Genomic DNA, 12,310 nt, shown 5'->3' with positions numbered 1-12,310 from the left:
GAAAAGCAAATGTTGGCAGACTATTGGCTAATGAAAGTGAATCGATTTGGATTGTTGGTGGAGTGGAAAGAGGTTCTAAAAATTGTTTTTTTCAACTAGTTGAAAGAAGAAACAAAGAGACATTGAATCAATTAATTCAACATTGGGTCAAAGAAGGAACCAAAATAATTACAGATTGTTGGAGAGGCTATGTAGATCTTAACTCACTCGGATATCAACATGAGACTATCAACCATTCAATCAATTTCGTTGACCCAATTAACGAAGAAATAAATACTCAAAAAATAGAAAGATTTTGGAAAAGTGTTAAAGGTAACATACCGAAAGAGGCCAATAGACAATCAAAACAAGAATATTTTGATGAACATTGTTTTAAGTATAAGTATTTTGATAATCTTAATTATGGTAAAAGATTTAAATTAATCCTGGAGCTGATTGCTAGTCACTTTCCTAGTCCACTTGAACAGCAAGTAAATTAATTAAATGTTGAACAAAACAACAATAAAAATACCAACAAAAACATTATTTTTAAAAATAAAATTTAAGTAAACATATGATTGTCTTTTCTGTGATTGGTCGACAAAGTGTGTTAATTAAAAGCTCCTCCTTGTGTCCGTGTAACTAGACTGTTACCTTGAAATCTACTAAGCTTGACTGTTTGGTTGAATTGACACATAAGTCATCATTAGCCCAGAGAAAGTACACAATCAAACCCTAATACAGAAATGATCATAAGTCGAAGGAACGAGCATGAGAATGACAATAATTCAGATGCAACGAAAAAATTGTCATACGTTTGTCGAGTTAAAAATAGAAGAGCTTATAGTCAGCATTTAGTCAAATCAACGTTTTTCTTGAAAAATACTGGGAACCGACTATTGACTCGTCATTGCGTGAAAATATTTTGCCACTTATTCCTCATGTTGGAAGGTGTCTTTTCTTAATTTTTATTGTTCATCTTACAAGGGAAGTAACCTCGTTGGTACGAGCAGATCAAAATGAAAGTGCGTTTAATGGAAAGCCCGTGTCAGAAAACCCTTAAAAACACTAATCTCCCGTGGAGGAAATCGATCTATAAAAAGTTACAAGGTCGCGAATGTTTTAATCACGGAGGTCAAAATGACTAATAAAATCGAAGTAGAGAAAGATATTTTTATCAAACTAAACAATTTACTTATAATTGATCATGGGGGATGCAAATCTGAAATCAGTTTATTCCTAAAGTTTTTTGTTTCCGAAAAAATCGCAAAAAACCACGAAAACAGTCGATAAAAATTTCTGGATAAATTCAAATATGAAAAAAAACTTTCTTTAAAATGAAGCTTCAATACAAACATTTATGTGGTTTTTTGCTATTTTTTCGTGTTTGCGACCCTGTAACTTTTTATAGATCGATTTCCTCCACGGGAGATTAGTGTTTTTAAGGGTTTTCTGACACGGGCTTTCCATCAAACCCACTTTCATTTTGATCTGTCCGTACCAACGAGGTTACTTCCCTTGTTAGTGTATATCTTTCATCTAATAGCATTAACTTAATGCTCATTTTATTACATTTTATTGTATGACTGTTGGTAAGTGATGCTCGAAAAGTGAGAACAAATTTGCTGAATAAAAGTGTTATTTGAAGAAAATGAATGAACGATTAAGATGTTGAGATGTGAGAGAGAGCAAAATTTTCTTGGAACAGCATGAAGAAAAATGAGATGATAAAATGGTCGACTTTCAATTTGCCATCAATGTCATTGGACTATTCGATGAGTAGACATACAGCAATTTGCTTGGTTTTGTGTCACTTATAAAAATGTTTGTATCCAAGTGTGAAAAAGGCAAGAGTAAGAGTAAAAAAGTGAAACGAGTAAGTGACACATTTGATTTAATGATAGCATTTTTGGTGAAGAGGTGGAAAGGAAGGAAGAAAAGAAGAAAGGAAAAGTTTCATCTTTGATATTGTATGTTTGGTGAAGAGGATGGTTAAGAAGGAAAAGAAGAGGAAAGTGATAAAGAATACAGAATACAAGGAATAATCAATATTGATAAAAAGCTATTGTTTAAGGTTTACCAGATTTTGTTGCTTCGTTCATAAAGACTCTGAGGATTCAAAATTCAGATGATTTTTTAAAAACTTTCAACTAGCTGAGTTAATAAGTCATTGTATGAAAACACTGAACCAGCACTGAAAATACAGAAAAATATTGAATAAAAAAATGAAAAGCCACCAATTTTCCTCAAATTGGGCGATTTGACGTGTACATTTGCACGCACGATGGCTCATTGACTGTTCATGAAAAATGCACTTTACATTTGGAACAATAATTATAAAAGTTTGTAGAGTGAGGTGAATAATCAAAACTATACTCGAATATTGCATGTTAAGAGCATGAGAAAACTTGCATTTTCCAATAGATACTGAAAATTAAGGGACAACATATTAACAACAATAGAGACAAGTTATTAAAAAATTTTACTGAACTTAGCGTGAATACTTACAAAAATGCAAGTTGAACGTTTCAATCTGCAAAAATCACCAATACTTACACCTATGTGTGGACTACCAGTTCTGTCCAAGATCTCTAGAGCCTAAAAATAATAAGAAAAAACAATATTCAAGACTGAAGTCAGTAGTTAGTAAACCGTTCCAGTACGCTACAAATACCAACATACGGTGTGCATAGGACTGGACTTAAGTTGTATTCAAGTGATGAACTTACTTTCAATTTGTCAACCAGACTTGCTGAACCAGAATGCAATATTATACTCACATAACGCTTGTGCATATCGATAGTCTTGAAAGAAACAATTAAATGTTTGTTACTTTATAATATGCGATTAATCTCAACTCACCTCATGATAAAAGTGTGAAAACCAATAATAACTCGCAATGACTGCAATGTGAACAATGATTGAATTCAAAGCTGTAATTAGGCTTAATATGTCCGAATCGAAATCGAGAATAATTGCGAAAAACAAGCCGAAATCAGCAGGCAATACCACGATGAAGTAACATTGAAACAAATATTTCCAATAAGAGTCGATTCTATCGAAGTGGTTCAAGAAATAGACAACTCTATTATTCATAAGACGCAAAGCTGTACAATTATAGCTTATCGTCAAGGAATTTTTCTTAATAATTTCCTGCAAAGTATTGAATCGGCTCAAGTTTAATGCTAAATAACTCCCGCAATACATGGTGTAGCACATCACATTGACAAACATTGGTATTGCGCTAACACATTCAATCGGCGTATAAACAAGAATGAATATCAAGTGAATAAAGGTTGAGCTAAAGTTATGCACTTTTAAAGCCATAACTGATATGGTCATTAGAATTGTTGTGATCAAAATTATTCGAATACTGTGGAACATCATATTATGCATGGTTTTATGAAATTTTTTACATTGACGATAGCTAAGTCCAAGGGAAACTCGACTAAGTCCATTTTTCGAAATGTGATGAAATACTCTGAAAACTTTGAATCTTCCAGTTTCCTCCAAATGCAAGCAATACTCACGGAGTACAAACAAGCAAATAAATACTAGATCCACCTGAATCAGGAAGAAAAATCCTTTGGTGCTTTTATTCCCGCTAAAAGGATTAGCTAGAAATAAGTCGATATAATAGTTGTCTACAAAGAGAGAGACATTTATTCGAAAAATTGTGAAGATGATGCAAGTTCGAAGAAATAAATTCTCCAAGCGGATTTTGCGTCTCAGCTCATCTTTGTTTCCTTCATGTTCAATCCGTGCGCTGGGTATAAAAATTTTGCTGAGTCTGTTGAATTGAATCAACGCTTTACACGTGATGATATCTGATTCATCAGGTAAACCAATAGTTCTGAATAAAAAATTTTTAACAGCTTTACCAAAGTCCAACATTCTGTATATTTTTACAGTAAATTCACACATTTTTAGTTTAGTTTAGTTTAGTTCACACGGTTTTCAGTCTAAGTGATTTTAACCTCAAAGAAATTTTAAGCATTTTTCCATTAAAATAATCAATGATTGGGTTTGTATAATCATTTCAAGCTACCAATAATTCATTCGCGATTTTCATCGATTCGACAACTCTCAGGTGCATAAACTTTTCCATCCATTTTGATATTCATTTCAGTTTTACCATTCAATGATTCGATAATTCAATAATTCAATAAGCTGAAAGCATATTTAGCAATGCATTGTTTTTTAGTTGATTTAAAATTCATTCTTAATGTGAAATAAATAGCAATTTGCAAAGGCTTTCATCATATAAAGTTTTAGTTTTTCATACAACAAAAGAAATTGCTAGTCATTGCATGCAAATGAGAAATTTTAGGGGTTTCATAAACACCACATACAGGTGTATGTCCTGATGGATTCTGGTAGGAATTGCAACTCTTTAATGATCATAATCTCTAACGATCATATTGAAAGAAGTGTTCTTATACAAGCTGTTGTTTGGGAGTCTTGTATTTAAGCTGAAATTTTCTTAAGAAAAGTATCAATAAATTTCCATCATTCCACCAGTTCACTTTAACTGCTACATTAACTATAATTATTCTTATCTTTAACCATGAAAAATGGTAAATGTGCTTTTCTAAGGTAATACTTTTGCGATACTAATTTGTTTGAATTTTTTTCTATTCCTGACAGAAAATAACCAGATGATCATCATATCAACTCAGAGGAACGCTCTTTTGGTTGCTGGCTCAGCAACGGAGCAATTTCATTTTCCTCAGCAAACTAGGGTTCCTGGCCTATCAACTGAGCAAACAGGACAAAGAATTCGCGTTCGTGATCAATGTTCAGAGTGGCGATGCATAACAACTAAATGGGCCTTTGATCCTGATGGTAAAAGGCAATGCGAAATAAAATTTGAACGCGCTCGCACCTTCCATGAAAACCTTGAAGATCAAGAGGATCTTACTGATAAAAACAAAGTCTCTTGGTTGGAACTAAAGGATACGCCATCTCTCGATTCTCTGGAAGCAGGAGCAAGAAAAGCTATCGTGGAGTACCCAGTAAGTTTTATGTGCCTTTATTGTGAAGGCAAATCAAGAGGATGGTGAATCTGTGGGAGCACGGGGTTGGTAAAAACCACCCAAATTACAAAAAATGGCACATACAGTGTCCAGCTCGCAGAGACGCAGAAGAAATCCCAAACGAGGGATTCGTTGATGAGGGAACTTATCTTCCACGAAAATATCCCTGGGCCGCATTTAAATGCGTGGACCCGTCATATGACGAAGGAAGAGAGATATTTAATGTTTCAGAGACTATGCAACGTTAATTTGACACCAATCATATTGATTACCGTTCCCGGACTAATATACAATCATAAATGTAATTGATTTAACTCGCATTTGAATAAAAGTTTTTCTGAAGTAAATTCATTTTTGAATCCATCTCTTATGGTCAAATTCTTTCTTTGTCAAAGTACGCTAGTGAAACAAGGTCAAAGATGAAATTTTGCAAAGTCGTGAGATAGATTTGTATCTAGTTTATGATTAGGTACTATTTAATTCAAAATATATGTCATCGATAAGAAACTATATGAACTTGAGCCTTTTAGTGCATTTTTGATGAGAATACATTGAGAAAAACAAAGTTTCTTGAAATTGAATACATCTTCAATTTCTCCTTGATTTCGAGTGCGAATAAAGCAATTCATTAAGAGTCATGTAGTCACGCTCATAATCAGCTAATCCGTTAATTTAATTAGCGTTAATTCACGTATGAAATGCCTTTTCATCCCGTTCTGCAGATGTTATCGGTTTTTTTCAAAACGTCATCATCAAACTGAGATCACTTTCACTCCGACCTCCAACAAAACAACTTTAAATTGTGTTTCTATAAAATTGTCTTTATTTACCAAATTGTGAATCTTCATCAAAATGAATTATAACAACGATTCAGCAGATTGGGATTTCAACGATCTATGGGATCATCCCAAAGTTGTCATTAATCCGGATATTGTGATGATGGACAGCAACAATGATGGTGCAATGTCAGCCAACAATGATGTTGAAATGTCTACCAATGATATTGTAATGCCCGCTAACAGGGATGTTGAAATGGACGACATATCATCAAATGAAAATTTCTTTGATGAGACTCCCCAAATGAATGTAAGTTTATTTTTTTCTTCGTTTTCTTCATTTTCTCATCTATTTCGCTTCTATTCTGGTTTGATATTGCTGATTTGGATACGATTGGTTTTGTATGATTATTTTCGAGAAGATTGCGTTTGATAATTTGATTAAGGCAGAGCAGCCTGATATTGATAGTTAGTTTGTCTAAATCGATTTCGTTTCGACTGTAGTCTCTTTCTCTTCTTCTAGATTGTAAGTTCATTTGAATACATTCAAATTGCTCAGTTGGATTAGAAATTGTTCTATTAAAGAACTAATTTGTTTATGTAGAGGATGATCTTCACCTCTGTCCTCTAAAAATTTGATTTTTTTCCACCGATCTTTCGGCATGGGATAATCTGGTATCGAAGTCATTAGTTGATAATAAATCCATTCGAGTCTTGACTGCTGGGTTTAATCCTCTATGGATGAAACTGTGCACTAAATCTTCATTTATTTCTGGATTGATTTTACGACATAAATCTCTGATGTCGTAAGCGTAAGCAAAAGCTGACTGACCTGACTGTTGCCTTTTCTCGTTCAATTCTCTCATTAAACTATTTCTATAATTTGGAGGAGATAACCCGTTAACCATTTTTGTAATTCAGGGAAAGTTTTAGGTTTTTCCTCAAACTTGACAGTTTTAGTCCAGCATCGATACCATTTTGGTGCAGTTTCAGTTAAATAAGCTGAGAGAGCTTTTAATTCTGCTTCATCATCCCATTCCAAAGAAGCAGCAGTCACAGCATACATCACTAGTCAAAGAGTTAATCTGCAGCACTACTAGGCAATTTTACTTTAAACTGGGTTAAGATACACAATTTTAAACTAGGCACTGGTTAAACAGGGGATATTGCCCGAACAGGGGATATTGGCACCAACGCAGAAGAAAAACGGCCATTTTATACATGAAGAGGGAGAAAATCTTCTCTCGTATAAAATGGCCGACCTCCAAAATTTGCACCAATGATGGCCTTTCCCTACCTTAAGTAGGTAGCGAAAAGTTGGTTCAGATCAAAACCTGGTTGAACCAGTTTTTCTTTCAATGTTGATCAGTTTGAACAGTTTCATGTAATAATTAAATTATACTTACAAGTTACAAGTTCAGACTGCACTAACTTCAAATTCTTGTTCCTTCTATTCCCCTTATTTTTCCTCGTTTTCTCTCGTTCAAAGGGTTCTATTTTAGATTTTCTGTATGTTGTTTTTCACTTCTTCTTTCGATGTTGGCTACGGAAATCATTAAATCGAACTTTCGTAATTGTTTATTAGTTAAAACCAAAGTAACCTATTTTTCATCGTTAAAATAGTAACGAAAGAAACGTTTTCTTTACATTGAATTGTTTACCCTAATCGAAGTAAATGAAAATGAAATTCAGTCATTTAATCCTTGTTTGGGGGAAAGAATAAGCCACTCTCCTATTGGGATGCATTGGATATCACTTGTGAAGTTTACCATTGAGGCGAAGAATCAGAATAATATCATGCGCGAATATTGCATGTCAAAAGCATGAGAAAACTTGCGTTCTCCAATATATACTGAAAATTAGTGATCAAAGTTAAAACTTTATTCAAATTTGTTACTGTACTTAACGAATTTTCATAGATACTTACAAAAATGCAAGTTGAACGTTTCAATCTACAAAAATCGCCAATACTTAAGCCCACATATGGGCTGCCAGTTCTGTCCAAGATTTCCAAAGCCTGAAAATAACGTGGGAACAATGTTCAATACTTAAACGAAGTAAAGCTATGAACTTACTTTTAATTTGTCAACCAGACTTGCTGAACCAGCATTCAGTAACATACTCACATAACGCTTGTGCATATCGATAGTCTTGAAATGAAAGAATGTGTTAATTTAAATTATTAAATGTGTGATACACTCTAATTTACCTTTTGATAAAAGTGGGCAAACAAATAATAGGCAATTATGTTTGTAATTTGAATAATGATTGAATTGAAAGCCACAGTTTGTGTCACTATGTCAGAATCGAAATCGAGAATAATCGCGACGAAAAAGCTGAAATCAGCTGCAACTGATACCATGATGAAAAAATATTGTAGCAAATATTTAAAATCAGAGTCAAGCCTATCAAAATGGTTGAAAACATAGACAACTCTTCGATTCATTTTACGAAAAGCTGCAGAATCAGAGCTTATCGTTACAATATTTTCATCAATAAGCTCAATCAAAGTATTGAATCGGCGTGATTCCAGTGCTACATAACTTCCGAAGTTCGTTACGAGACTCGTGAAGTTGACACTCACTGTAAAAATGCTGACACATTCAATAGGTAAATGGACCAATAGAAATACAAAGTGAGCAGCAGTCGAAAAACTAGCAAAGTTGAGCACTTTCAGGCCGATTGTTGACAAGAGTAAGAGAATAATTGTATTCGAAATTATTCGAATACTGTTCACCATCATGAAATGCAATATTTTATGAAACAGTTTACATTGCTTATAACTCAATCCAAGTTGAGTATGGTTGAATCCTTGCCGTTGAATGCGGTGAAATACTTTGAATATTTGAAACCTTCCAATGCCTTCCAAATGTAAACAATATTCACGAAGTAAAAACAAGCAAATAAATGCTAAATCCATCAAGAACAGGAACAAAAATACTTTCATGCTTTTATTTCCACTAAAAGGATTAGCTAGGAATAAGTCGAAATAATAGTTTTCGACCGACATACCAAGAGTTATTCGAACAATTGTGAAAATTATTGTACTGCGAAGAAATATATTTTGCATGCGAACTCTGAGTCTCTGCTGGTGGTTTTCATCCTGTTCATGTCCATTCCTTAGACTTGTCAGAAAAAAATTGCAGATTTTGTTGAAATGAAGTAATACTTTACGTGTGGGGTAATCTGATGAACCAATAGGTAAACCAATCACTTTGAAAGCATATTTTCTGAGCTTATTATTGAATTTATGCATTTTCAATGATTTTTTTCTGAGCCATTCGACTTGATTGAACACTTGACTTGATTTGAATGTTAAATGGATAGGTACAGTTAAATTGATTGAATTCAAGTTATGAGATCGTTCATTTCAATAATCTATATTTTCCATTGATTGTGGATAGATAGTCTTTTAAGCTGTTGATTAATTCATGTGAAAAAATTCATTGATTCGTCAACCTGAAACTAGAATTAAATTTTCATCTATTATATTACTCACTACCTTGCTTCATTTGTTTTTATATTTGAATTTTATGATTAAAGATTCATCTGTTTACTTTCTTTCAAGGGAAGTGACCTTGCTTGTACGATCATTTTCGATTTTTTCGACTTCATATTGTAGAGGCCGAAAAATAATTAGACAGGTATTTTGCTTTTTTACGCCGGTGCGTGGTTATTGATATTTAGGCACTTTTAATTAAAAATAGCAATGCATTGCCGTCACCGAAAAGCCAGTGCAACAATGAAAAGCAGAAAAATGAAAAAATCTTAATAAAAATTGTGAATATCAATATCCTCACTTAAAAGGGCCAAAATATCAATAAAAAAGGCGTAAAAAGAAAAGTACGTTTAAAATATTGTTTTGTCCTTTCAATATAAAGTCGAAAAAAATCGAAAATGATCGTGCAAGCAAGGTCACTTCCCTTGTTAGACAATGATTTATGTTTAATGTATCTTTTGTCAAATTTAAATTTAAAGGAGGATGTCAAATATTAATAGAATAGGGAGAATTGCCTAACCTCGAATAACTTTTCCAAAAAAAATTTTCTTAGTATTTATGCTGATTCCAAAATTATTAACTATTTTTGATCAGAGGTATCGTTCGTGTTATATTCACGAAAAAAAACAAATGAATTTGAGGGTATATGAACGTAAAGACTCATGGTTAAGAGTTAGAATTATGTGATCCAGATTTGTTTTTCGTGTAATTCAGTATTCTTGATCACATATTTGTAATGAAAAACGAGTAAAAATGATGCGAAGTACCCAAATTGTTTGTAAGTTAGATGAATCGCATTTCGGCACTTGTTTTAACTATGTTCCAGATACGGACGCACAAAGATATTTACACAGTAGATATAAAAAGCTAGCCCAATTTCATATTTCAAATCAAAACGACAAAAAAATGGTGCAAAATCGATCGAAAAAGTGTTAATCTATTTCGGCTTTTTTGTCGATATTTGCCTTATTTCGCAACATTTTTTTCGCTTTTTTATTTCAAATATAGAATCGGCATAGATTTTTATGTCTAATGAATAAATATCATTCTGTGTCCTTATCAGGAACATAGTAATAAAGATACACAAGATACCCCACTTTCCAACGCAGATTGATCTTCAATCGATTTGTCCCACATTATCAATAGAACTAAAGCGTGAGTTTAATGACCCAAGGTAACTACATAATTGTATTGAATATTCATTTGCCTTATGCAGAAAAAGTTTTAGATTCATAAAGCATAATTTAAGCATAACTCATTTATGTATTAAAACAAAGTAATCAAACTGAAGCGCGTTTCCAATCAATCATTCCGCTCCCAACCTAACCCTTCCAATTCTTCTAATTATTCTAACCCTTCTTCTTCTTTGTTTTTTCATTTCTAATTGCATCTTCTATTATTATCACATTTAACCTTAGGATGATCATGATTCCCATCTATCAATTTATCGAATGATATTATTGGAGCATCTATTTTAATTTCAAACTTAATTATGACACGATGACCTGAATATTGTAAGACTAAATTAAGATCCTTTATGGAAATTTCTCTTGTGAATAAAGTATAAAAGAAAAAGAAGAAAACCCGGATGTATCCCTGCTCATAACTGTTTTTGCTCTGTTCAAGTGCGTTTAACTTTTCCAAAGTTATTTTTCATTGCTTCCCTTTCCGCATCTTAGTTTATTGTCAATTGTTTTCCAATCATTTGATTGTGCAAATTGTATAATAAAGATTACTAGTTATTTTCATCATCAATGGCTGAAAATCGAAATTAGTTTTAGACTGACTTAAGGGTTGTGATTGACTCAAACATTGAGATAACCTTCCAGATTAACTTAAGACATAAGATTGGGTTAATTATTGACTTACTATTGAGATTTATTCTTTGATTAACTTGTGCTTTAACCTTCATTATTGAGATTGAAATCGAAATAAAATGCTTTTAGGCATAAGATTGAAATCACCATTAAGAATTACTGTTTGAATGACTTTGAGCTTTTACTTTTAACATACTTATTAACTTTGATGACAACCTCAAAGATGGGTTTAACTTTCACATTAAGATATGCTTTTAGATTAAATAGATTCTAGTAATTAAAATGAAAACTCATGAAAAATCAATGCTTTAAGATAAATGGCTTTTGTAAAAAGTATACTTGACTATTTTAGACCTATTATGGGTAGACCAACTTTCTCAGACCTTCGGTCTGAAGAATTTGTTGCCGAAAATTATTGATGAGTTGTAATAAATTGCTATAACATTTACAAAAACACTTCACTTTTTATTATTTAGATTATTAACAAAGACAACTAGTTGAAATCACAAAAAGTTAGCTAATGGTGCATGGTTTTTTACATCTTTTTATATTCTCTATCCTCTTTGTCTTCATCTTCATCGTCATCATCGTCACCAACATCCTGTTTTGTAGCCTAATAAGGCTACATCTTAGAATAAGTCTAAAATAAACTTTTAACCTTGTTTTGAGAGTTGGCAAGCTAATTTTTCCAACTCTCTTATTTTTAGCATTTCCCCCTTTTCATCTCCAAAAGGACCCTCTTTTGGTTGACTAGATGATGATTCAAAAGATGATGATGGAGTTACAATTATGATTAAAGGTTTTAAACTACATGGCCACCATTTACAACATATATAGTGATCATTTACAATTAAGGTCTTAAAGATTAATTGGCTAAGTTAATGTTATTTTCGCAGTCACGAAATTCATCGAAATTTTCATGTAATCTGCGAAAACTTAGGTAATAGTAATTTAAATGATATTTTCCTATGAGGGATTCAAACTCATCTATTAACAGACATAGTCTGATTCTTAGTTTCTGAGTTCTTCTGCTGTAGTTCAAGACTCTGGCTTGATGATACCAGTAATAGATAGCTACCATGTATAACATTTTTTCGCAAAGTCGTCTTTCTATTAGGTGCCTGCGGACTACTCTCCTTGTGGGAATGAAGTTGCCCGTTTCCAGAATGAAACCAATATTTCTAATTTTATGCCGTGCGTTGG

This window comes from Tetranychus urticae, chromosome 3 (assembly GCF_039701765.1).
Source record: "Tetranychus urticae isolate SD_2017Ah chromosome 3, NJAU_TeUrti_SD_1.0, whole genome shotgun sequence".
Classification (NCBI taxonomy): Eukaryota; Metazoa; Arthropoda; class Arachnida; order Trombidiformes; family Tetranychidae; genus Tetranychus; species Tetranychus urticae.
This window is presented reverse-complemented; position numbering follows the sequence as displayed.